A 26,133-nucleotide genomic window follows, 5' to 3' on the forward strand; every position below is an offset into this window, starting at 1 on the left:
CATATTGTGTAAATGACAATTATTGTTATAGTAGGCAGCAGTGGCGAAGGGTGGAGGTAGGCTGATAAGATCAGATATACATAGTGTCATTCATTCGTATTTGTTTTCATTGACATAAGACTACAATTTACAGATAAACCCTGCGAAACCAAGCCATAATAAATTATAATAAAAAAATACTGGTCTATCAATAAAATATCTGAAATTATGCATTTAAATCATACATAACTTTGGATATTTTACAGAAAGAATAATATTTTTATCTATTATAGTTTGGTTTAGGCAGGGCTTAATTAATTTAAAAAAAAGTGAACCAACTATATGTGTAATATGTATTCTTAATCCAACGAAAACAAATAAGTATGGATGAAAAAGTGTGCACAATTTAACCAACACAATCTGTAAATTGTAGTCTTGGTTCAATAAACACCAATACGTATGACTGACAAAATTTAATGTGCACTATTTATGACTGATCTCAACAGTCTACCTCTACCCTTCGCTGCTGGTCACCATCGTATTATAAATTTATATTGATTTAACAATAATTTTCCGTTGCTACGCCGTAGAGTTCCGTAGAGGTTAATTTAAAAGTTTATAATAATACTGTCATGAAAAATAATAAAAATACATATTTTTTCATCATTATTAGTACATGTGCAAGCAAATCATATCGACACCACACAGCGCTACTAAGAATTCCTGTCATTCGCTAGACTTCTTGGGGTTTTTTAGTTCACACCAGTATCTTGTGGATGGTATTTAACGGTCTTCCATGACACCTGAATCATCTCAACTTGATAAACCTTTGAGACATCCACAGCACGTGGTTGAATCAGATTCAATGTCACATCTTCACTTTAGATGTAACAAGACGATGTGCACTGCACACCCAGTACCCGTTGCATGTATATAACATTCTATAAGCTTAGCTTATGGTTTCCCTGACTCTTCGTATGATATCATGACGTATTAACCATCAGAACACAAGCGTTGAAGAAACTGTATTTATCTTTGACCAAATACAACTGTGATTCTGCATTGAACTGAAATGGTGTTCCTGTATGTATAGATTATATATACTCATTTGTATAGCAAGCTCTCGTTGTTAGGCGCATCCGTGAGAAACGTTGGTTTAAAACTCTGTAGAAATGATCCTTTCAAATCTTTGTGACACATTTTGCATACCAATTTACTACAGGCGTCCGTAGTCCTTGATTGAATCATAAAATTACTACAAAAACCTTTCTATATAGATATGGATATACAAGCTTTTTTTGTTTTTGAATTATTAATAACCATGTCCTTGCTTTTTCGTACAAGGTAGTTGTTAGTAATTTTGAACAATCACAAACACCCAGGCTTTGAGAAAAACACATAAATATTGTGTCCTCATACTCCTCATCGGGAATCGAACCCAGAACTCTCGGACGGAAGGCCAGCACCTTATGCACTGCACCACGAGAGCCACCGGATACACAAGTGATGGGGACATAATGAACATTGACTGCCGATGTCAATCCACTGCTGAATCAAAGCCTTTTTAAGATTTTTCCATTTCTCGAAGAATTTCATCAGTTTTTGTTACATCTATTATACAACGTATTCTTGCCTTGTTCATTATGTAATTTGAGAAACTGCTTCTTTTATTCAACGAATAATTCACAAGATTTGAGAATTTGACATGTTATATACAGAAAAACATCTCATGCTCATACCCACCGATAGCCAATATTATAACGCAATTTGATAATACTTTTAAAGTAAGAACTATTAGTTAAGATAATCGTAATTAAGTAGGACGCCCGTCGCTTAATTGGAAAAGCATAGTGGCGTGAATCCAGTGATTACCGATTTAAGTCCCGTCAGGCCTCGTATTGTTTTTTTTTAAGATTTTTTCCAGTGGGTATATGCATGATATGTTTTCAAATTATGTATCTTATGTAATTATTCATTTTGCGATCCTTCCGCATTATATCAAAAAAACGTATTTCCAAGATAATTTATTTCAAAATCTGTATTCATTAAAATTGAGGGTTACGTGTATTTTTCAACACTGGGAGCGCACAATAATTGAAAAATTATTATTTTGCTATTAGAATGCTATGCGAAACGGTGTATTTATCATTATATAAAACAATTCTAGTGTGTCGTAAAAAAAACAACCGTCATTTGCACCTGAAATTACTTAAATATGGGATCCATAAATAATCTACGTATTATCTAGTCATCTACATAGAGTGACGTCCCTAGACAAAATGCCGCCCCATTGTTTATGCCTACAATATTTTTTATCATCCGTGCTCGTGTCGTTTCTGGTCACCAAGGACGTCGAAGGGCAATGGAAGTAGCCTAGACATCGCGAACCCGACAAAAAAATACAGTCCTGTTAAACCTTTTATGTTAATTAATACATTTTGTTTCCAACCAGTGAGCGGAATTTTTAAAGAAAAGATATTTTCGTTATTAAGTACTCAGTTTAGTTAGCTATTTCTATATAATATACCAAATGATTCTCCTCGATTTGCCGCCCTTCGAGTAACTGCCGCCCCCAAGCGACGCTCAATCTGCCTACCCCCACGGGACGTCACTGTCTACATAAGCATATACCTAAGTAAAAATAACCAGCTAAACAATGACAATAATGTACATATCGATATTTCAACAAAGACTCATCAATACTGGTACGACTTCGTTCGTCACAAACACTCGAGTTCGTGAACTGTCGCGCCAGTTACTTGTGACAAATATTAACATGAAGAGGCACATGCAAAAAGACGAAGTAGACAAATATACAAAATTAAATACAAGGCTGATTCAATCAACGATGTATACAACGGTTAGGTCTAGTCGCGCGCTCTTTACCTAGCAGTTCCTTTTCTATGAATATCCAGCCAGTGCCTTCAGGCACATGCATTCATATCACACTCAAATAACGCCCTACGATTGGATGTAGGCGCGTGTCCTTCTACCGCACCTCACCTCACCAGTCCACCGCTGCTATCGAACCACTTTACGTACTTGTGATGAATTGCTGCAATTGCTTTATTGTCAAGAATGTTTACCATGTAACATCGAAACTTTTTGAGATATCGAGATGAAAACCCACTGAATTTGTAGGTGGTAGTAATGTAGTCTTAGACTTCGGCATTCGTTCGGTAGTCGGTGGTCGGCAACCTATAGCACACGTGGCACTAGGTGGTTTATTTATGACACTTCTATAATTCAGAAAATGCGTGTTTAAAGGTGTAATTTTTATTAAAAATATTATTATATATTATAGTCAAATATTTTTTTCATATTTTAGTTTTACTAGTTTGATCTTAAAGCCACACGAAGTGTTCAGTACGGTGGTACCTCCTTCAGTGCATGTAGGGTATTCACCACCGGTCTATACAAAGTATTTCATCCATATTGGTCTAGTAGTTTTGAGTTATATCATACCACGATGGCCGAGCGGGTAACGTGTCCGACTCTAATGTCATGGGTGCCAGGTTCGAATCATTGATCTGGTGAAAAAGGTCATATGTTATTTTTTTAATACGAGTTTGTACCCAGAGGGTGGACCTAAAAGGTTGAGCAAAGTAACTATCATTCATTTTTCGTAAAAACAAAAAGATGTTAATAATAGAACCTCCACTCTGTAGAGGCTCATAATATCGTCACTTGACAACAGTAGTGGGATATCTAAAAAAATACGTATTTTTTTATCTGCTTATAAATTTCGTTATTTTACATGGTATTGAGTGCTGTTGGTACCAACTATATTTGGTCTTACTAATAAAATTTCTTAATATGAGAAATATACCACCAATGTTAAACTGGGGTAACATACATATCTAACTATAGTACATAATTTAATAAAAATATGTTACAAAGAGAAATATATGTTCGTATGCCTTCGGATTTTCTTTAAATATTTCCTTTATATTATATTAAATATCGAGTGTATACTGACAGAACGCATTAACTCAGTTTTTGCTGTTTTTCTGTTTTACATGCCAAAATGTATACAATTGTACGCTCTACGTCCTGGTAAAACGCACAAAGGCATAGGATATAATGGTGACAAAATAGAAACATTATTAAATCATATTGTTATTTTTTTATTCTGATAGAAAGCATGATAATGACCTAATGCGTTCTGCGTATACAAAATACAGAACTTGTAACATGTCGTATATTGTGTTTGCCATAAAGTTTAGTCTTTTATAGTGTAGAAAAAATGTTTTTAAATCATAAAAAAATCTACGTGGGAGAACGCTTTCAAAAAAAAAATTAAAGTCCTTTTTGCGAATATCTTAGAACTTGTTTTAATGAGTTAATGCTTTTTGTCAGTATACACTCGATATATGAGATGATTAACAAGTTTTGATTTGACTAAGAATATAAAATAATGAATTTCTTTAAATCGCAATATCTTTATATAATTATCTATTTATATATTATTTATGTTTTTAGATGTCCCACTACAGTTTTCAGGCGACGAATGATCTTTTCAGGATCAAATCAGAACAAGCAAATAGTATACACAAATATATAATCTAGATGATCACAACATTCATAAACACGTCATATTATATAATATTATTATAATTCACCGAGTGCATAATATTAAAAAGAAATAGTTCACCCATTCTCCGATAAAACCGCGAGTCGATTTGACATATTACAAGCTAACATCGGTTTAACAAAACGAATATTATTGCCGTCGAATTACGATCGCCCTCTGGACCACAATCCGTTACGCAGTCCTTCACGATGCGATATAAAACATTTCTGTCATAACTCCGTGATATAATTATCTTAGGGGTTCGCCGTCTTGACGACAACTCGGCGATCGGACACGACCGCGTTGTGCTGTGTCTTGTAAACAATATCGTATCGTGTGAAATACGCTTAAGTACAAATTATACGAGAAGATTAGCGCATTCACAATTTACGGCGACCGTCTATCCTGATCGATAAATTAATGTAGTTTTAAATCTTTCCTTCAAATCGTGGGCAAAAAAGAACAATAACAATTTTAGTTATTTCAACGATTAGGGGGACAGATTGGTCTAAAAACATGAGATTGCTGTCACAATGTTGTCAGTTTGACGTTTGATTTATAATGATAGTCGACTGTATTAATTCGGAGCGTTGGAGTAGAGCTTGGAGTAGTGGAGCAATCGGGTTTTACCCGGAGCAGGAGCGGAGCCGAAGCACCAAAAATTTGTAGTGCTACGCCGTTCCGGATATATCTTTTTATTATGAAATTTTCGTCCTAAAATCCAATGAAAATGTTATATTTGACACTTTGCAACACTGGAATTATTTGAAATACGGCCGAGTGATAAATAACATTTCGATTTCTATAGTTGTGCGTTCAAGTGGGCCCTCGTGGTCCAGTGCGTATGGAGCTGACCTTCCATCCGGGGGCTCCGGGTTCGATTCTCACAATATATTTATATAATATGTGATTTTCTCAAAGTCTGGATGATTCATTGTTTCACTTTTATTACTACATAACTGTTTCTATACATTACTCTACGGTCATTGGGCCCAATAGCCTTTTGTGAGTGTTAAAACAAATATATATATTTAAAGGTCCATTCTGGTCAATTTTTTTTCAAATAGGCTGAATATTTCTGAGGCTGTTGCAAGTATTTCTAACGTGGTTGAAAAACGAACTCAGCCTATGCTGTATCGTTGCAAACCTTTGTTCATATTGTTTTAAAAAAAATATTGTCGTATTCTGCCAACGTATTGTAGGCTGTCTTGCTAAATATTTGTCGTGAATATGCATAATTGTTAACTATTAACTCTATATAAATTGCAAAAAATATGATTGTTTTATGCAGTGACGTCCCTAGACAAAATGCCGCCCCTAGGCAGCGCCAAAATGTCACCCCATTTTTTATACAGTATTTTTTATCATCCTTTCACGACTCCAATATCTAAGAAATGTGTTGTATGGATACATTACTAACAAAATAATATATATGTACCACTAAAAGTTTTACGAATTATTAAATCGATATAATGACGGCACGACACTTCGATAAAGACTAAAATCGTGGACAGGAGGAGCAGCAGGTGGGACTCTGTGTAAGAGGGGGGTGCATCTTTAGTTTCGACGGTCAACGCAACTTCCGTGCGCACTGGTTAATAAATCAGACTGTAATTATTCGCAAATCTTTACGTGTCATTTCTGGTCACAAAAGACGTCGAAGGACAAAGGAAGTAAACTAGACATCGTGAATCCGACAAAATATTACATACCCGTTAAACCTTTATGTTAATTAATACAATTTTTCTAACCAGTGAGCTGATTTTTTTAATGGAAAGATATTTTCGTTACTACTAAGTTTAGGTAGCTATTTCTATATACTTATATCAAATGATTTTCCTCGATTTGCTGCCCTCCAAGTAACTGCCGCCCCAAGCGACGCTCAATCTGCCTACCCCCACAGGACGTCACTGGTTTTATGTTTTCGTCAGATGTCCTTAAAATCTGAAAAACTTGTCCACTTTAATACTGAGTAGAGAGTAGTTCATTTACCGGCACGGTTTTAATGGTTATCACGTTAACGGGATTCGCTGAACTGGCCTGCGATTTTCTAACTATCGACTCGTGTGTCACCCGACGACATGACGTAATTGTGACGTAAGCCAATACACGCTCGAGGCAAGCCGCCCAACACACACTGCTCACCATAGATATTACTATGATGAAACACCTATTTGTGTATGGGGACAATGAATAACGCCAGTATTTGACTAGCGTTATTTTCTCGAATGCTATTATCACTCCGGTAGTACGTCACAATGATGTCATATGACGTCATGTCGACCGGGCGATTTCAACTCGCAAGTTCTAACATAAGGCCCCTGGACGTAAAAAGGTATTCTTAAAAAAATTAAAATATTCATCCGAAGACCTTAATTCTAAAACACTACAAATTTGTTATAAGCCATGTCAGAAGCCGAAATTCACCCACCGTGCATATTTGCACCGCTTTTTTATTTGCTGCCGAATCGTTAATTTATCCAAACGGCTTTTAATTTAGCCCCGACTATTCGCGGACGCATATCGAGTCGGTGGACTTTTTGCGGGAGTCACCTCTTCGACGGCTGGCCCGTTTCGGCGCTACTGCAGCAGCGATGCATAGCAATGCGTGTGCCGCGGCAAGGATGGCCCAAGGGCTCGGTCGGGAAGGCCATCCTACGATGAGCTGATTTCGACAAACACGACCACTTTTCGCGACAGTTTCAATGTTCCATCTAAAATTAAATTTACTCATCTTTTCATTGTATGTATTTATTATTATGTATTGTTATTCCTTTATAATTTACATAGTTACTATTACTATACTTCAGTGGGGAAAGGTGACTTTTATTTGGAAAAAGGTAGGCTGTGGAGATCCGAGAAAAGAGCACGCTTGTCAGGTATACTTGCGGGAAACAAGAAGATAATTAATACGATATTCCTACTAATGAATAGATACACACCAACTCGATGAAATTTCGATAGGTCACTGACGATATAAAATTGAGCGATGAGTTTAAATAAAGTACGTATTTTTCTAAAATCATTAGATAAAATTAGTTGTCATTTTCTATATGTGATTAAATGCCATAGAAGTTATTTTTTAAATTATCTGATTATTATTTTGAGCAAAGCTGCAGTCATAAACAATATTGTTATATGCAACTGTTTTAAGCTTAGCGATCGGAGCCTACCATATTGCATACAATGCGATAGACAGACTGAGGTGACGTAACGTAAAGTCCATACAAAAAACATCACTATTCCTCTACGGATAATCCGACGAATACGTCAAAGACAGATAGCGGCTGTGGAATATTTTTTTAAACCTTTGACAGATTGTTCTGCAATCTGTATATATTTATAATATTATATTCATATTGGCAACAAAAGTTATTTTTATAGAATACTAGCGAGTAACCGGCATGCGTTGCAATGCCACTCAAAGAAATAAAGTGTTTGTGTTTTAATTCTGTTACACAAAGTAACACAATATTTTTTGTTTTTCCGTCTGGTGCGTACACGAATAAATCAGAAGGTTTTCTAAAGCGTGAGCTGGCGACATACAGCTGTCCATGTGAAAACCTTCGCGGGTGTGTGCACAACATCTTACGAACGTTTTATCTCAATCGGATGAATGGTATAGGAACGCAAACGGGACAAACAAACAAACAAACATTCATTTACATATAGATAAAATACCTAATCAAGTGATTACAGATATAAATATTTACGTCAATATGCAATAAAAAATATTTTTCTTAATAAGGTAAGCGTTAAATAATCGCCTAGTATTGAGTCTTCGCCACTGCTATACTTAGTGTTTTTCAAACTTTCACGGAGCCACTTATGAACTCTAACAATACGAATTAGTCGGATGTATGATGCTGTTTATCGCTTAAAATCAAACTAACCATAACTAATAGTAGTTCATTGCAATGGTGGTTCACCCCTTTCCGGTTCAGATCTAGGATGATACGCCGCTACCAACTAGACGCCGAGGCAACTGGACCAATTGACATCTGGGCGTCACACAGGTGGTTGAAACGTAGACAAGCAAGTCTAATATAAAGTATCTATCTACATGTAAAAGTTAATATCATTGTTACTGCAAGGTGTCTATAGTAAACTTTCACAATTTAATATTACGTGGAATAAAATAAGCTGATCATCACTCGATCTCACAATAGTACTGTTCGATAAGAAGATCTAGGCAATAACCGGAAGTCGCTGGAGTTGAAGTGCGATTAAATAAATAAGAGGGGCTTGTTAGGTCACAGTTTTAACACGTTGACAAGATCTTGTTCGACAGTATGTGCATTCTTAATCCAACAGGCTAGTTAGGAGTATTTCCGTTAACATATTTTTTATTTAACTGAATATAGACAACATTAATTAAGAATGTATCATTTTTATTGAACCTTTAAAACATAATATTATAATATAATATATTAGAAAAATATTAGACTATGCAGGATATTATACATCTCTAAGATCTAGCTAAGATTTTTCTGTCTGAAAGAATTTCCGAGCTATTTAGTTGCCAATAAAGAATGTAGCATTCTTACATGATATGTATATACAGTTGTTGATAAAAAACAATAAAAAAAAAATACCAAGTATACAAATAAAATATGTAGAGTCTGTCTTCTATAAGCTGGCGTGCGGTTTCCACCCCGCTTCAGCATTCAGCACTGCATTCTCTGTCGTTACCTCCCATTGAAGACTTGAAACAGTCGAACGCGATGGCACAATGCTTTCCGTCCGCAAACGACGTGACGTGAACGCCAGCATAAGCTAAAGAATACAGACTTCTAGCAATCATGATAACACGTTTGAATAAAAATTAGCAATTATAATCTTTGATTCAAATTACAAAATTATAGCCAATTGTTGACTAGATTTTCAATCACCTCAGATAGCGTACTTATTAGTAAATATTTTTATGGATGGAATTTGGACTAGTTGGTCAGTCAGAGACGCCTGAGTTTTCGACTGATCAGTAAGAGTTTTAAATTAATAATTTGTAAAGTCAAAAATTTTATAAAAACAAATATAATCTACGTTGATTTACTACAGGTGACATAATAATTATAATACACTAGCTTTAGTGATAATTTGCAGGTGTTTCTTTACCAGCTGTTTTCATGACACTGTGGACTTTTCCATAAGCCAAACCCTGTATAGAAAGTTGATGATTTTGTCGAATCGTCCGACCGACCAGGGGGAATGCGAGCCCCGATTCGAGGCTTGGTGGGACAACTTTTTTACCCGCGCAGCAGTTTCGCGGACTGCCTCGTCCGACGATTGTCTACTTGCTTTGGGGTAAAGGGGAGAATCAAGGATTTTTATAGCCACGAAAATCTTAAATTATTTTCAATCCATCACCGAAAATATACACTTGCTAACTAGCATATAGCATGTTTAGATGTTTTAATATTTTAAGAGGTTGAAAATTAATAAATATACACGTAATTTTAAGAATCTTTTTTTTTATTCAACGAATAAGACACAAGATTTCAGAATGTAACATTCCATATATTGAATATACATAATTTGATCCATATAAATACTAGAAAAAATCGTTTACCTATGTAGAAAAAGATATTTAAAATTATGAATATAAAAAGCGTTTCACGTAACAACTACTAGTTAAAATCGTCATAATTATCTAAGGCGCCCGTAGTTTAAAAATAAAACATACTGGCGCGAATCCAGCAGATACAGGCTCAAGTCCCGTCGGGCGTCGTATTTTCTTTCTACATAAATGATTTTTTCTAGTTTGTATAATATGCATGAGATGTTTTCAAATTATGTATATTCTATACTTACATGTAATATTATAGTCTATTAAATGTTATGGCATTTGATAAAATCGGGCATCTGGATAAAACCGGGACAAATAATTGTCTATTGTGCCATGTTAAGATTTAAAAAAAAAAAAGTATTTTAATCAACATTTCCACTCCAGATTCTCCAGAATTAAACATATTATGAACCTGAACTCCAGAGGGGGGGGAAGATATCTTAACAAGTTTTTTTACGAGGGTTGGTAATTATATGCAAATTACACTCCTTGCTATACAAAATGTGTAGATTAAAAAAATAGCATAATCTTCTCTCAATTTGAATAAGAATAACCAGCGACCTTCCCAAGAATGATGTCTCAAGACCAATATTATGAATAACGCACAGAGGAGTGTACAGGATTCTTAGTAGGAACTACCTATTGAAAATCGATTAACCGCAAAATGAGTAGTTCGTTTTTTTACCGGTAGGTTCGCCATTATTGTTCTACTGCGCAGGCGCTGATCTTACTTGCACATTAAATTTCATAAGCTTCCAAACTTGTTTGATTCATGCACGCAATCTTGCCAACTGCAGAATAATACATGTTTACCCATACATCTTCTTACTGTGAACAAATCCATACACGTGTAAACGCGGTATCATGCTTAGATGATGATTTAATTTTCTACTTTTCACCACCGCTCGCAAAAATACGCACCGTGCATTTGCAACGTTCTCAAATCCGCCCCTGCTTACAAGGACAGAATCACATGTTCGAGCACCGGCCGGGGTTAATTGCGTTAGCCCTTCTCGCTCGCCTCTAGTTCGATATTGCGACAACATCATTATCATCATCATCATCATCATCGCTTTGTTTATTGTGCTCTTAAATGCGACGCCACTGGAGAAAGAGAACTTCTTCACATCGCGTTTTTATTGACTCTTCGATTGTTTTCCATGCTAAGTAGGTTGGCCTCAGCCATGACATTGCATTAAGAGCTTGTTTTGACGGTTGGACGTTTGGTTTATGTCTTTGTGGATAAATCTGTTTTATATCTCAATATACGTTACCCAACGAATTGACTGCGTTGACGATTAATAATTATAGTACGCGTAGATATAGGTATATGTGTCGTTACATTTCAAAATCAGCCAAGTCCACCTTTAGGTATTTTTGACTTTTTTGTGAATTGCTGAAGACCTACTGCTTTCTAACATTTATGCATTATCAAAATGTGGAATTTATTAATTTTAAATATTCTATACTCGAAATAATATAAACTTTCACCCTTGTGACCAATGACATATTAAATGGACGACTCACTTCATACCCGGCGCGCACGAGAAATTGTGCATGAAAGTCATTCACAGGTGTATAGGTAGATGTCACGTGATCATTGACGTATCCGTTTCCATTATGCGATACAAGCTTCGAGAATTTATAGTAATATAACCTTTATTGTAATGGCGTATTAGTATCATGACTCATTGCGTTAGAAACAGATTCTCGGTTACTTACGACTTCTCGGAGATTAGACGCAAGTGAGCCCAGCGAATCACAGGCGACTGACTGTCCAATGGTTCCTGTCATTCAATTTCATTGAATAAACATTCATCAATATCTTAAAATGGCATTTTATAAATAATAAATAATACTAACACATGCAAAGTGATATCCCATCTTTCTTGGAGTGTTTAGTAGATTTTTTTACAATTTTTAACTAGGCACATTGGCATTTTGTAACACAATAATAACGGTGGAGTCGAAATCTGACAGTCAGAAATTTTGTATGGGCAGACCCAGCGGTGTCGCCAGACCGCTTGCAAGCAGAATGTTCATTTGAGCGTAGGATACCGATATTAAAATATGAATTTCGCCATCCGGCAGACCCGACACAAAGTGAGTGTCATTTTATTTTCTAGATGCTTCGTCCATATTAATGTCATTGCTTGTGACTGTGTATTTGACAAAACAAAAAGCTGTTTTTCTCCTATTCATCTATTATGGACTTGGCTGATTTTGAAAATAATCTAGCGACACATATAAACTTATTGAGAAAACAATTTGGTAGAATCTCACTGTATTAATAAGGATTATACCTACATAATTCGGAAACACCCAAAAAATACAAATGTTAGAAAAATATGGTGCCGGACGGGATTCGAGCTCGTATTCATTCTTAATCTTACGAATTATAATACCCATGATAAATGACAATAAAACTCATTAAATTATTAGCATGTGCAACTATATACTATTTTTAACTTTTCTCTGCCTCGCGATATTACTGTAGAGTGTAGATGTAGTGTGTTGACATAATTAAGATTCTGAAAATAATGTAATTAGTATAGTGCCACAAACTTAATGATGGGCAATCAAACCTTACAAATGAACAGAATCTAATAATGAAAGGATTTACCTACTCTATATGGCAGTGGCGAAGGGTAGAGGTAGGCTGTTAAGATCCGACATAAATAGTGCACACCAAACTTTGTCAGTTGTACGTTGTTGTTTTTATCGAACTAATACTACAATTTACAAAAAATGGCGTTGGTTAGTTTTTAAAAGTCGATTAAATCCTGCCTAAACCAAACCATAATAGTTTTGGTATGCTATGGGCAATCAGACAAAATAGTCCACACTTTTTCATTCATACTTTACATTACTTTTCGTTGAATTGAGAATGCATTATTACACATGATGTTGGATGGTTTTTTAAAATTAACTAAGTCCTGCCCAAACCATACCCACAATATATAAAATATAATATTTTATCTATAAAATATCTAAAATTTGGTATAATTTAATGGCATAATTTTACATATTTTATAGATGGACGAGTATTTTTGACTATTATCTATTATGGCTTGGTTTTCGAAGGGTTTAATTGAATTTTAAAAACTAACCAAGACCATCTCTAAATTGTAGATTTAGTTCATTGAAAACAAATACGTATGACTGGTAAAGTGTAGTGTGCACTATTTATGTCAGATCTTAACAGCATACCTCCACCCTTCCCCACTGCTATATGGCGTCCTTGCAGTTCCATTGTTGTCCAGTATAAGTGACATAATACAATTTAAAACTGTAATTTGAATGTTTTTGCCTCAATAGTACTATTTCAAACATTAAGACAAAACTTTGTAGAAACCTGGACGCCGGCTAGGAATCAAGGTAAGTAACTATTATTAATTTTGATTCAAACTACAAACGCCGGTAGCCAGTATTATCAAAAATTGAGAAGCGCGCTTCAGTTGCGTGACTAGTAGTAAATTCCATCGTAATTAGGTACCGTTCATATTGTGTTGGTAAATACATTTGCGAGAGTCCGATGGATGAAGGTTCAAGTCTTGCCTGATTTTATATGTGTATTTTTCCGAAATATGTAAGTATGTTTAGTAAAGAATGTTGCATTCTTATATTTTGTAAATAATTATTCGTTGTGTACCTATAGGTCAGTGGCGAAGACTCCATACTAGACGATTATTTAAAGCCTGCCTTCTTAAGAAAAATAATTTTTATTTTCATGTTGACGTATTTATAAAATCACAAATAATAATATATTCAATATGCCCAAAGACATCTATCGTATAATTGTCATACTTTTAGGATATTTTCTCATATTTCAATAACCACCATCTATGGCATCTCTCGAAAGTTTTAAAAAATAGAACACACCGCGTTTCGTTTCACATATTGTATAGGATTATTTTCGCGTGAATCGACGGGATTTTCAATATGAAGTTTTTTTCTCATTATTTCAAAATGTCTGGCGTCCCGCATACAAATGTACAAGCTGTTTTGTTAGCGCTTACGTTGTGAGAGCACATTTATTCAAAATAATTAATAAGAAGATAATTTAAAAAATATTTTCTATAGGATTCAATCACATAAATATGTATTGATTGTTGTTAAAAATATAAAATAATTTATCTCGTGATTTTTATTTATTTATTAGTTCACTCATTAGACAATTTAGATATCTGATATTGTACCTACCTAAGTCTGTGTTTCAAATATAGAAGTATTTTAAAATGTCTAGTTTTACAGGTTAAATTATAAATTGTTATGGAACATAATACATATACAACAACGGATATTTTCATAGATGATAGGTAATATATTTTGAGCGTATGTTAGGTTTATAAATGTTTAGGAAAATACATAAGTAATTCAAACTAATTGCTTATTTTTATGAACTAATTATAACAAACCAATTAAGCTTTTGAAATTTCTTCGTTTTAGCGTACCTATTCATCAGTAGTAATATTGGGTTATCTTCTTATTTCCCGCAAATATATCTGACAAGCATGGTTACTCCCACAGCCTACCTCTTTCAAAAAGTCACCCTTCGCCACTGCTATAGGTACTATACAATTCTTATAGATTTAAGTTTTTTACCGTCCATTTGAGTTGGTTTTTGGGACCCGGGTTTCGCCTTTCGGCATCCATCAAGTACCCTACCTCGGTCGATAGTAATAATAATTATTACACAATGTTATTCATCACTTAATTACACTGCTTTTATTTAATTACAAAGCTGGCACTATAGAACACTCAAGTCCACGGTCGACTGCACAACCGTCATCTAGAAATCTTTATCCCAAGCTCCCTCTCTCTCTAGAGTCTAGTCGATCACACGCAGCCTCTCTGAATCACTTTTGACCTTATACTTCCATCTATTCCGGGAGCATCATAAGTGCCTGCTGGTTTCATTCAAATACTTTATGGAGATTTCAAGATCCATCGCGTCTCACAACGTTACTGACCCAGTCTTTGCGCCCTCAGGACATTAACTATATCGGGATTCAATTGTTTGAAGAGCTATCTCAAAACACATACATAATTTGGAATACCTCAGGAAAATATTTATACCGAGGATGACTCAAACCTGCATCCATCGGATCTCGACCAATGCACTTTACCTAGTAAGCTACCAGTACGATACTAATCCTGCCGACATTAACTAAGTATTTGTCCGAGGGTTATCTCAAATTCCATTAATATCGACGACGGTTATGTCAGTTGAAATCTGACATTGTACCTAAGTCTGTGTCTTAAATATAAAAGTATTTTAAAATACATAGTTTTACGGGTTAAATTATTAATTCTTATGGAACAGATACACAACAACGTATTCAGATGACAATATATTATTATGAGCGTATGTTACGTTTATAAATCTTTAGTAAAATACAATAATTCAAACAAAGAGCGGAATGCACAATCTAAGATTTCGTTCCTAAGGATAAGTCGCCGAAAAGGATGACTTAACTATAGACAATCCTGAGTATAGAGTTAAGGAATTCTTAACCATAGACTACTTTTGTTATGAACACGCCCCCTTCTGTATTACCATTTACCACTGACAGCTGCTGTCAAAATAAATTCGCATGTCTATAACACAGTCCATACACTCAAATTCATTTAACAATGTATCTCAATATGGATATTGATAGTGTTAATTCGTTTGGCATGTACTTGCAGAATATTATTTTATTTTTATACGCCAGCCCGCAGAAATACAAAATACCAGATGAAGAATGACACTTGATGCTAGTGTTACCATGTTAAAAAAAAAACTTGTGGTGCCTGTGGAATCACGTATAATGACTTATAACGGAAACATAAGAGTATTATAATTAAATATTAATATGTATTTATAGTTATTGCATTTATAAAATGCAGTTGTCATATTTTTGTCATCGTTTAATAATTATAAAATAATTTACCTAATTTACCTAACGAGAATTTTTAAATACTTATGGTATTATTTTCAATAAAAATGATCTTAACTAAGGACAGTGTTTCTGCATAGTGTTTTCTGCTAAGGAAATTTTAGTTATGACAAATGTTTCTGCATTCCGCTCTAACTGCATAATTTTATATCGTCAGCGAGCTTTTGAAATTTCATCGATTTAGTGTAGGTACCTACTCATCAGTAGAAATATCGGATTATCTTCTTATTTTCCGTAAATATATCTGACAAGTGTGCTTTCTCCACAGCCTACCTCTTTCCAAAAGTCACACTTCGCCACTATCTGTGGGTCTATTCTGTACTTATCGACCGCTAAAGTGATAAATATTATCAAACTTAGGGTAGGTTTGTATCAAAATATTAGCACTTATTGTAACAATTACAATACGTTGGTTGTAATTGTTGCAATAAGCGCTACATTTTAACAGCGCTACTCTTGCTGCTGTTAAAATATAGCACTTATTGCAACAATTACAATACGTTGGTTGTAATTGTTGCAATAAGTGCTAATACTTTGATACAACCTTACCCTAAGTTTAATAATGTCTATCACTTCATCACTTTAGCGGTCGATAAGTATAGAATAGACCCACTGGTATAGTAAATTAAATTTGTCGAGGAGAGTTGGATAGAATGATTTCGGTGCCTTTGATCTAGACATGTATCAGAGACGATGGTAACACACGCTTAATCTATCAGTGGTCATGTTATATCTGACAAGCAAGCAAACATGACGGTCCCTGTGTGCTGTCCAGTTGACCGCTTTCGGCGACATTCTGCAGAGTCGTTAGAATGCCTCCCCGTTCAAATTAGGCCGCCCTGAGAATTCTTGTAAAACCCATCCTCCAAAAACTCATCCGCACAAATTGTGATGTGACTGAAAAGACAGGAGTGATGAACAGAGTGAACTTGCAAATAAAATCACTAAATAGCAGTAGCAGAGAGTACCTACGATAGGTAACCGAAAACAAAATACATTTCACCGTAGCACAGTTCGCCGTGAGCTTTCTTATCCGAAAGAGATGACCGTATATTATACGGTCATCGATTTCAGTAGTTTGTATTACGTATTTTGTATTTTAAGCGCAAGTCGGTTTACAGGAAGCCAGGCGAGAACCGTGCCAATTTTCATAGCCGATTTTAGCAAAATTCATGAATTCAAGGATGAAAACCTAACCTAACCTAACAAATAATCCAGTGTATCGGTTATTTTCAAAATTTGTTTGCCGCTGGCATCCTGTAAACCGACAAGAACCGCGTTTTATTTAGACATGAATTTTATCTCAGTACTATACGACCCAAAGAGGTTGGATAGTCTTTAATATACGACCATAATATATTTCCGATACAAGATTTCACGGTGAAGTTATGATACGGCGAACTGCATACGTACAAATTTCCGGACACGCCCATGTTATTGTTTTTTTTTTTACGAAAAACAGATGTTAAACACTTGCTCTATCTCGTATGAATCCAAACACATTTTGAAAAAACAACAACATCTAAATTTACTGGAATCCAAACCTGAGACCAGCGACTTTGCAAGCCGACACGTTCGGTCACCGTGAGAAGATAGATTACTGTGATATTATTCAACATTAGCATATAATCAGCAGGTGCCAATTCACTGCTAGATGAAAGCTTCCCCTATTTCTTCGCAGCCACTTACATCCACCGGATTGTATGAGTTATCGATATAGCAGATTTTAGAGGCTTGTGATCGTTTAGTTTCACCGTGCGATATGTCCACCCCATTGAATCTGAACTACCCTATTCAACATGTCTGTCATATTACACAGGTACATAATCTTCAGTGACCTTGACAATCTGAAAAAAATATTAGCTGAGCTTAGTATGTAGCCAATTCTGTACAAAGCTTTCACAAAAATTCTCTGCAACTGCCGAGAAACTGTGTGAGATAAGAACCAACCGAGAGAACAAGCGGGATTCAGAAGAGGCTCATGTATTATAGACTCTCATGAAACAATATAGACCATCACATTACTTGGGTTTCATTCATAAAGTTTGGCAGCGAAGAGTTTGGGACTAGGGAATCCAATCCCGAGTCAAAATTTTGATCCCGGGATTTCGGGATTACAATTTTGACAATCCCGGGATTCCGGGACTGGTCCTGGGATTGGCATTTTTTCCCATAGTTAATATGAAAATTTTATATAAGTAAACAAATAATAACATTGATAAAATCGGTCAAAAATAAATTTTAACGATTTTAATTTATAAAATTTCGTGTTTATATTATACGAGATTACTGTTTCTGATAGTAAAGACTTAATGAATGGGTTAGCGAAATTTAAAATAGTAAAGCAAATCATGGTGTATGGCTTTTCCGCTTCATAAATCTAATTATTCAGCCAAATATGAAACTGCCGTAAACGGGTCTAGGACGATTTGGCACCGCGAACTGGCCTCCGCCGATTGGCCTCCGGTAATTGGCCGCCGGTACAATCGGACGCCGGCCCAATTGGACGCCGACCCAATTCGACACCGACCCAATTGGCCTCCGGGAGGATTGGACGCCGCACAGTTGAATTAAATGCGCAAAGGAATAGACGTACGTTACGATTTGTTGGAGTAAGTAAGCAAGTCAGTTTAATATGCTTCTCTCTTCTCAGTAGTTGTACCTTATACATTTCGCACTTGACACATTTTTAATAGGCCGAAATCCCGAATGCTGAAATCCCGAATGGCCGAAATCCCGAATGGCTGAAATCCCGAAAGCCTAAATCCCGAAAGCCGAAATACCGAAAGCCGAAATCCCGAATACCGAAATCCCGAACGCTGAAATCCCAAATGGCCGGAATCCCGAAGGCCGAAATCCCGAAAAATAAAAATAATAAAAACATCAATAATTGCGCAATTTTTGCAAGAGACACAAAAACCCATTTTTTGTGGAAATATAAAAAAAATGTAAAATACAAATATCAATAATTGCGCAATCGTGAATTGCGCAATTTTTCAAGAGACACAAAATCTATTCGTTCTATAAAATGATCTCTCCTGAAAAAAAATTGCGCAATCGGAAAACCCATTTTCCGCAAAAATGAGATTTGTCTCTTTTACAAAAATTGCGCGCACGATTGCGCAATTATTGATGTGTGTATTTTACATTTTTTTATATTTCCACAAAAAATGGGTTTTTGTCTCTCTTGCAAAAATTGCGCAATTATTGATGTTTGTATTTTTTTATTTTTCGGGATTTCAGCATTCGGAATTTCGGCCTTCGGGATTTCGTCCAGCACCCAGTACCTAAGTAGTTTATCAATCAAACTACTGAAACATTTATACTTAGCAGATAACTTACTTAATATTTTGTTTTTAATTTCATACTATCTTTAAATACGCATTTATGCATAATAATATACATGTTTAAGCTTTATTATAATATTAAGTCGACAAAACGCTGAAATATAATGTAACTTTCATTCTAACATCTAACATTATTTTTAATATTTGTTGTAAATATAAATAAGTACCCGTGTATAGACAATAAATTAATTGATTATGCACATCTTTAAGTTTTAGCGAGGGAAGACTTATTTTCTTTTAATAAACATCATAAGGCATAATAATTATTCCCAATCTATATTAAAAATGTGTCAAGCGCGAAATGTATAAGGTACAACTACTGAGAAGATAGAAGCATATTAAACTGACTTGCTTACTTACTCCAACAAATCGTAACGTACGTCTATTCCTTTGCGCATTTAATTCAACTATACGGCGTCCAATCCTCCCGGAGGCCAATTGGGTCGGCGTCGAATCGGGTCGGCGTCCAATTGGGCCGGCGTCCGATTGTACCGGCGGCCAATTACCGGAGGCCAATCGGCGGAGGCCAGTTCGCGGTGTCAAATCGTCCCATTCCCCCGTAAACCGTATGAGATCATGGTGGAATTACTTTGTTAAAAGTGCGAAGCATTATTTTTTTCTAATCTTTCTCATTTTTATTAATTTATGTGAAAAAATAAAATGAATTGGCAACTTAGAACATGGGTAATAAATCAAACTTCATTCAAACTCAGTTTATTTTTAATGTAGTTATTTGTTATTAAAAGTATTTTTTTCTGTTATATTTTATTTTCCATAAAAATTGATAAAAAAGTCAATCCCGAAAGTTTCGGGATTATGTTTACCAATCCCGGGATTCATAAGTATCGAAAATAGTTCGGGATCCCGGGATTGGAATCCCTACTTGGGACCTATAAGAGCAAAGAGAGCTGGGGGAGGCTTTCATCCAGCAGTGGATATTCCCTGGCTAATGATGATGATTGTCTACATTATTATTCATTGGTTTATTATGTAGTCTTTCCAACGTATACCCAACATCCATGCATCGTTGCGTTCAATACTCGGTTTTTGGTTTCTATTATAAGGGTCTTTATTTTACATGTATATATTACGTGTGCACTATTTGTGTCGAATCTTAACAGCCTACCTCCACTCCTCGCCACTGCACGAAAGTGGTATTTTTTTTTTGTAACACAGGAACACTCACTTTCAAGTTTTTACTAGATTTGTAATTTTATAATAATTATTAGTACCTACCTAAAATTCTTAGGCAAACAAAAAACTGTTTACAGGTAGATATATGACGGTATAATAATATTAATATAATGAGAAGTCACAAAACATTTTGTTTCATTTTAAATTGTTCAAATATTGTTGTTTCACGTCTTTAATCTTACTGTAAATATCTCAATCATAAAAAACGAGCAGTGCTTTTGAGATAATTGCCCGTAGCTGTAAATATTTTCGTGAAATGTTTAAATAGAGCCGTAAATTTGTCAGCGTTTTTTTTTACCATAATATGCAGTAAAGCGATTAGGCAGAGAGGCCTGTCATCATATCGTAAATAATGCAAAAATATTATTATTTCACCAGAGCAACGGTAGAGCACCTTCCGCCAATATACTTACCTGTGCAGTGCGTGAGTACTGCACACTGATATATCACGAAAAGGTGCACTATACAATATTTAATTTAAATTGTTCGATTATTTGATCAACTTCAATTATTCAGTAAGCTCTACAATCCGATTAGACAGGGGTGGATTAATTGGAATAATACCCCAAACTGACAAAAAATAAAACACACAATTAAACAAATATTTAATAGTTTTTTTTTAATTACTTAAAATCATCCACAATTGAATACACGAAATAAAATAGGCACTAAGTGCCCGAAAAGTGTGAATTTGCAACAATCGCCGATATCCTAAATACATGTCTAAGTGCCAAAAAATATATTAGAGCTTCTATGGATATTCGAAAATGGCTGTGGGTGTACCAGGCAGCGTGATTACTTTTTAAATAGGCACTACGTGCCGTTTAATTAACATGTGTCATGAGACTTAGTTCTTCGTTTTCAATATAAACCGTGGCACTTAGTCTTTTTTTTTTAAGAAATCAGTGTTACAAGTTGCGACGTAGTGCTTTTTTCAAAATATCGTTGCTCAAACGTGTTTTCTTACAATGTATAATTATAAATTGTATTTTTTTTCTTTTAATGGCTAATAAAACTGTGATTTTATGAAAAATAAACGAATTATTCATTAAAACCCCTATACCTCAGATTCAGCTTTTTGGTACTTAGTGCTTATTATATTTCGTATACCTATTCAATTTTTTAGAGAAGGAAAAATGCTTAGGTACATGATTTGACATTCGTTTCGATGTAACAAGGATAATAACTTCATTTATCACAGACTTTCCCTGAAAGTTGTTATGGTAAGAAAATTAACAAATAATGCACATATACATTACCATAGTTTTAAATTAGATTTCAAAATATTTATTAAAAAATTATAATTTCAAATGCAGATTTTCTTATCATTTTATATTTTTATGTATGTAGTGAAATTTTTTTAATATAATAAGTAATAATTATGTATTTTACTATGGCACTATAATATAAGTAGGTCACTCACCAGACTAAATTCTCCCATGTGTATTGAACTGAATGAGTGATTTATTTAATATTTTTGTTATTGGTTTGTATGCAAATTTACATCGAAGTGGGTATTCTACCAATTTACACAACGCGTACAATCGAAACTTTTAAATAATTAAATATTATATTACTTTGTTATAAATTCACCAAAATTATCATTAAGCGGTGAGTAATGCGATTGGTTTAATTTCAATCGTTAAGCTCAAATTACATTGGCAGATTACGTCTGGCCCGATCGTTTGCCACGACTGTCAAACTCTATTCTCTATGGTTTTCAAGGATCGTGAGCGATCGGGAGAAAAGTGGAAAATGTTCTATTATTCCGTCGTGCGATCCATTCATCAGCAAGCGAAGATTGCCGAAAGCGTACGAAAATAACCGAATACGCGCCCGCTCGCGAGCTACGCAAACAGTCGTCCATTCTACTGCTCGATTTCAACAACTACAAGATGGCGTAATATTAAAAAAATGTATGGACTAGCGCTGAGAACACGGTCCTCGTCGAATTAATACACGCCAGTTAAAACATAGCCATACTCGCTACAATAAGTCTTAATCGATTGGCTTGGAGATTCAAGCTTGCCCAGTTATTCATGATGTAAATTAACAATAAGTATACAAAACTTTCTATAAATGTCAAACGTCCGCGAAAATTTCAACAGATGCTCACTAGGTTTGACAGCTCAGTTTTTTTTACGTAAAATTGCGCGGGAATACGTTCAGTGTAGCCACCAATCTAAGAAATATCTAGTTTTCGGTCAACCTATCTGTTTATTTTATTTTAAACCAATCAAAAGCAAGGACCAATGCGATTGAATCATTGCGTGTAATTGCAAATAGTGTTAAAACCTTGGCCACGATGGTTGTTGGATCGGGTTGGGTCTGCGCGTCTGCCAATTTAATTAAACCTTAAGAGGGCTCAAAATCTGTTGGCGATTATATTATACAACAGCTTAGTATGTATACCTATTTCAAACTACCTACATAATTGAAAAAACAAAACTATTATTCCATTATAAAATAAAATATTATTTGTATTTTTAATTTGATAGTAGGTATACTTGTTAAAGAAAATGACGTTTATCTGGTTTATTATGATTCGTGTATGTACGAGTATATTCATGCATTAAAAGTTTTAACCTTTTTTATTATAAATTGAATACCCATTATAGTAAAACCTATACATTAAATTTTACTTGTCGTTTTCTAATCGGGCCTTGTTACAAATAGAGATAGATTATACAGCACTTTTACTGTACATGTATAATAATATAATATATAAGGTTGACAGCGGTAAATGATTTATAGTGCACCCAAAAATAAAGCGATTCCTCTAAATCTGTATTTATTGCAGTGCTCAGTGTCCTTTGCTTTTCTTTCCTCTTTGGTCGCCTTTCCTGAGCTTTTGAACAGCACGCCACTGATTTACAGCGGTTCTCAAATCAATAACCACATAGCCTGATTGCACAGTTGGCATACCGACAGAATACACTATTCCATACAATATCTGAACACATAAATTAGTAGGTATTTTTCCTAGTAATTCTTGTTTCCAGTAACATGGTACAAAACTAATATTGTCAATTATCAAGATTCTCTTTGGTTTAGAAATCTTTGACTCTCTGCCTGATGCTAGTAATTTTAAAATACATATTTTGGCACAACTCAGTTTACGGAAAGCTGGATGGGGACAGCGCTAATTTCCATAGCCGATTTTGGTAAAATTCATGAATTCAAGAATGAAAACCTAACCCAGGGGGGGCAAACTTTTTGGATGGAGGGCCAAATTCAAGAATTCACAATGAGCGGCGGGCCGCAAGTAAAATACCATTTTTAGATATACACTATTTATTATCACGAAAAATGAACATTACAAAAGAATTAATGAGAAGAATGAAACATTTTTTAACATTTTTTTAAATTCAGGTGTTAATTTTGTAGTTGATATTCTCAAAACTGCTTGTAAATGGGCATCAGAGATATTTGATCGTAAAGAATTTTTATTAAGGTGCATGATCGAAAATGTTTGTTCACATATATAGGTTGATCCAAAAATAACGAACATTTTTCTTGCATAATCTTTAAGTTGGTCGAATTTGTCTGAATTGAGGGCATTGTAAAATTTGGAGATTTCTTCACGACGATGCAATTCTCTTAAATCAGTGTCACACTACAGATCAATAATCTAATGTTGTAGCTCTGTCGGTACACTATCAATATCTATTGAAAATGGATCGCGTACTATTGCTAAACTTGTCTCAATTTTTTGGAAGTCACCAAATCTTTGTGAAAAATCGTCATTCAGAGCTTTAATAATTTTACCATATTCTTCAAATTTATATTCTGGTATATTCAGTAACTTCAAAGTTGGAAAGTGGTCCACGTTGTTATTCGATAGTTGTCGAAGGAATAACTTAATTGAAATCCATTCAAACTTTTTACCATATCATGGGCACATATTTTTTTTCCTTGCAACGCGGAGTTAAAAGCATTCAAATGTGTCACGATATTCAACGTAGAAAATAGTGGTTACATAGTATGAGACGAGACGCAAGGAAGACGTACTGAGATAATACATTTACAAAACAAGAAATTCTTCAAATTTTAATCTATTGTCAATATTTTTTAAAAAATTATAAAAAAAGTTATTCGTAATCAGAAGTACAATTAATGATGGCGGGCCGCAAAAAAATACCCGGCGGGCCGCAGTTTCCCCCCCCCCTGACCTAACCTAGCCTAACAAAGATCCAGTAGGTATATCGGCTATTTTCAAAATTCGTTTGCCGCTGGCTTCCCACCGACAAAAACCCATATTTCTTATGGTACCGTTTTCTAGTGAAGGTGATATACCAAATTGCAGTAAATTCTCTCTGTTCTATACTTTTATCATTGTGTAAATTAATTTTAATATTTTGTTTAAAATATGTATTGGTATGGCATTGGTATTAATATTTTGGGAAGTTGCGTGACTCTCACAGTATGGTGTCAGGACATTTATTTGGGGACTTCCCAGGCAGAAAGGTTTACACAAATATGTTTTGTGACATAGGACAGTTTGAGGCATATTCAATAAGTTACCTCCAACTGGTTTCGTGGCTTAATGGGAAAGTATTCACCGCCGATGCAGCGTATAAGAGTTTCTTTCACAATTAAATCAATTTTTGATTAAGAATAAATTTAGAACGTATGACAACAAGTACGTTTCTGATGTGTTTCAGAATTGTCTTCTGTCGAAGATATTTTGGTTTTTGTCTATTTAGTGGAAGCCAGCGGCAAACAAACTTTGAAAATAGCCGATATACTAGATCATTTGTTAGGTAAAGTTAGGTTATCATTCTTTGCCGAAAATGATTATGAAAATTGCCGCTGTTCCCACCTTTCTTCCTGTAAACTGACTTGTACCAATATTTTGTTAATTTCACCAGAAGTATACGAGGATGATCAAATATTTAAAACCATATCCGAACGGCAGGTTACGATTGGTGGCTGCTTAAATTTTAAATTAACTTACCTACTGAATGTTTACAGGATATTAGTTTTTTTTTCAATGTACTTACTTTGTATTATAATTACATTCAAGTACTTGTATTTGTTGGTATGCAATTTCCCCACGTTATCTTAATAGTATTGTCTTTAATTGTGTTAACTTTTCTGTCAATTCATGGTATAGATCCACCAGTATAAGTTATCCGCTGAGTGAGGGCACCACATGCTACATATCATGCATATTTTTTTTATACTGTGGTGCACTTAGTTCTAAATTCGAATACTGGACGATTTTTGCTGGTATATCTATAAAAACGTATTGTATTAATAATTTTATTGATTATATTTATAATAAAATATCTCAGTTACCAATAGCTCATCCCTCTTATCTATTAAGAGTTATGAGTGGTTTAATACCTGGTCAATGATCAGAGCGAAGAGCTATAGCTACCTGTAACTATGAAGGTATCTATAATATTATATTATACTACGAAAAGCTTTACGACAAAACTTTCAAAGAACAAAAAAAGCACTGTTCTTCCGATAAAGCTCTTTTGATGTTTTAATGTTTTTCTTACAAATTCGTCCACATTGTGTTCG

This window comes from Rhyacophila brunnea, unplaced genomic scaffold, assembly GCF_057557595.1.
Source record: "Rhyacophila brunnea isolate RB1 unplaced genomic scaffold, BYU_Rbru_1.0 scaffold_6, whole genome shotgun sequence".
Classification (NCBI taxonomy): domain Eukaryota; kingdom Metazoa; phylum Arthropoda; class Insecta; order Trichoptera; family Rhyacophilidae; genus Rhyacophila; species Rhyacophila brunnea.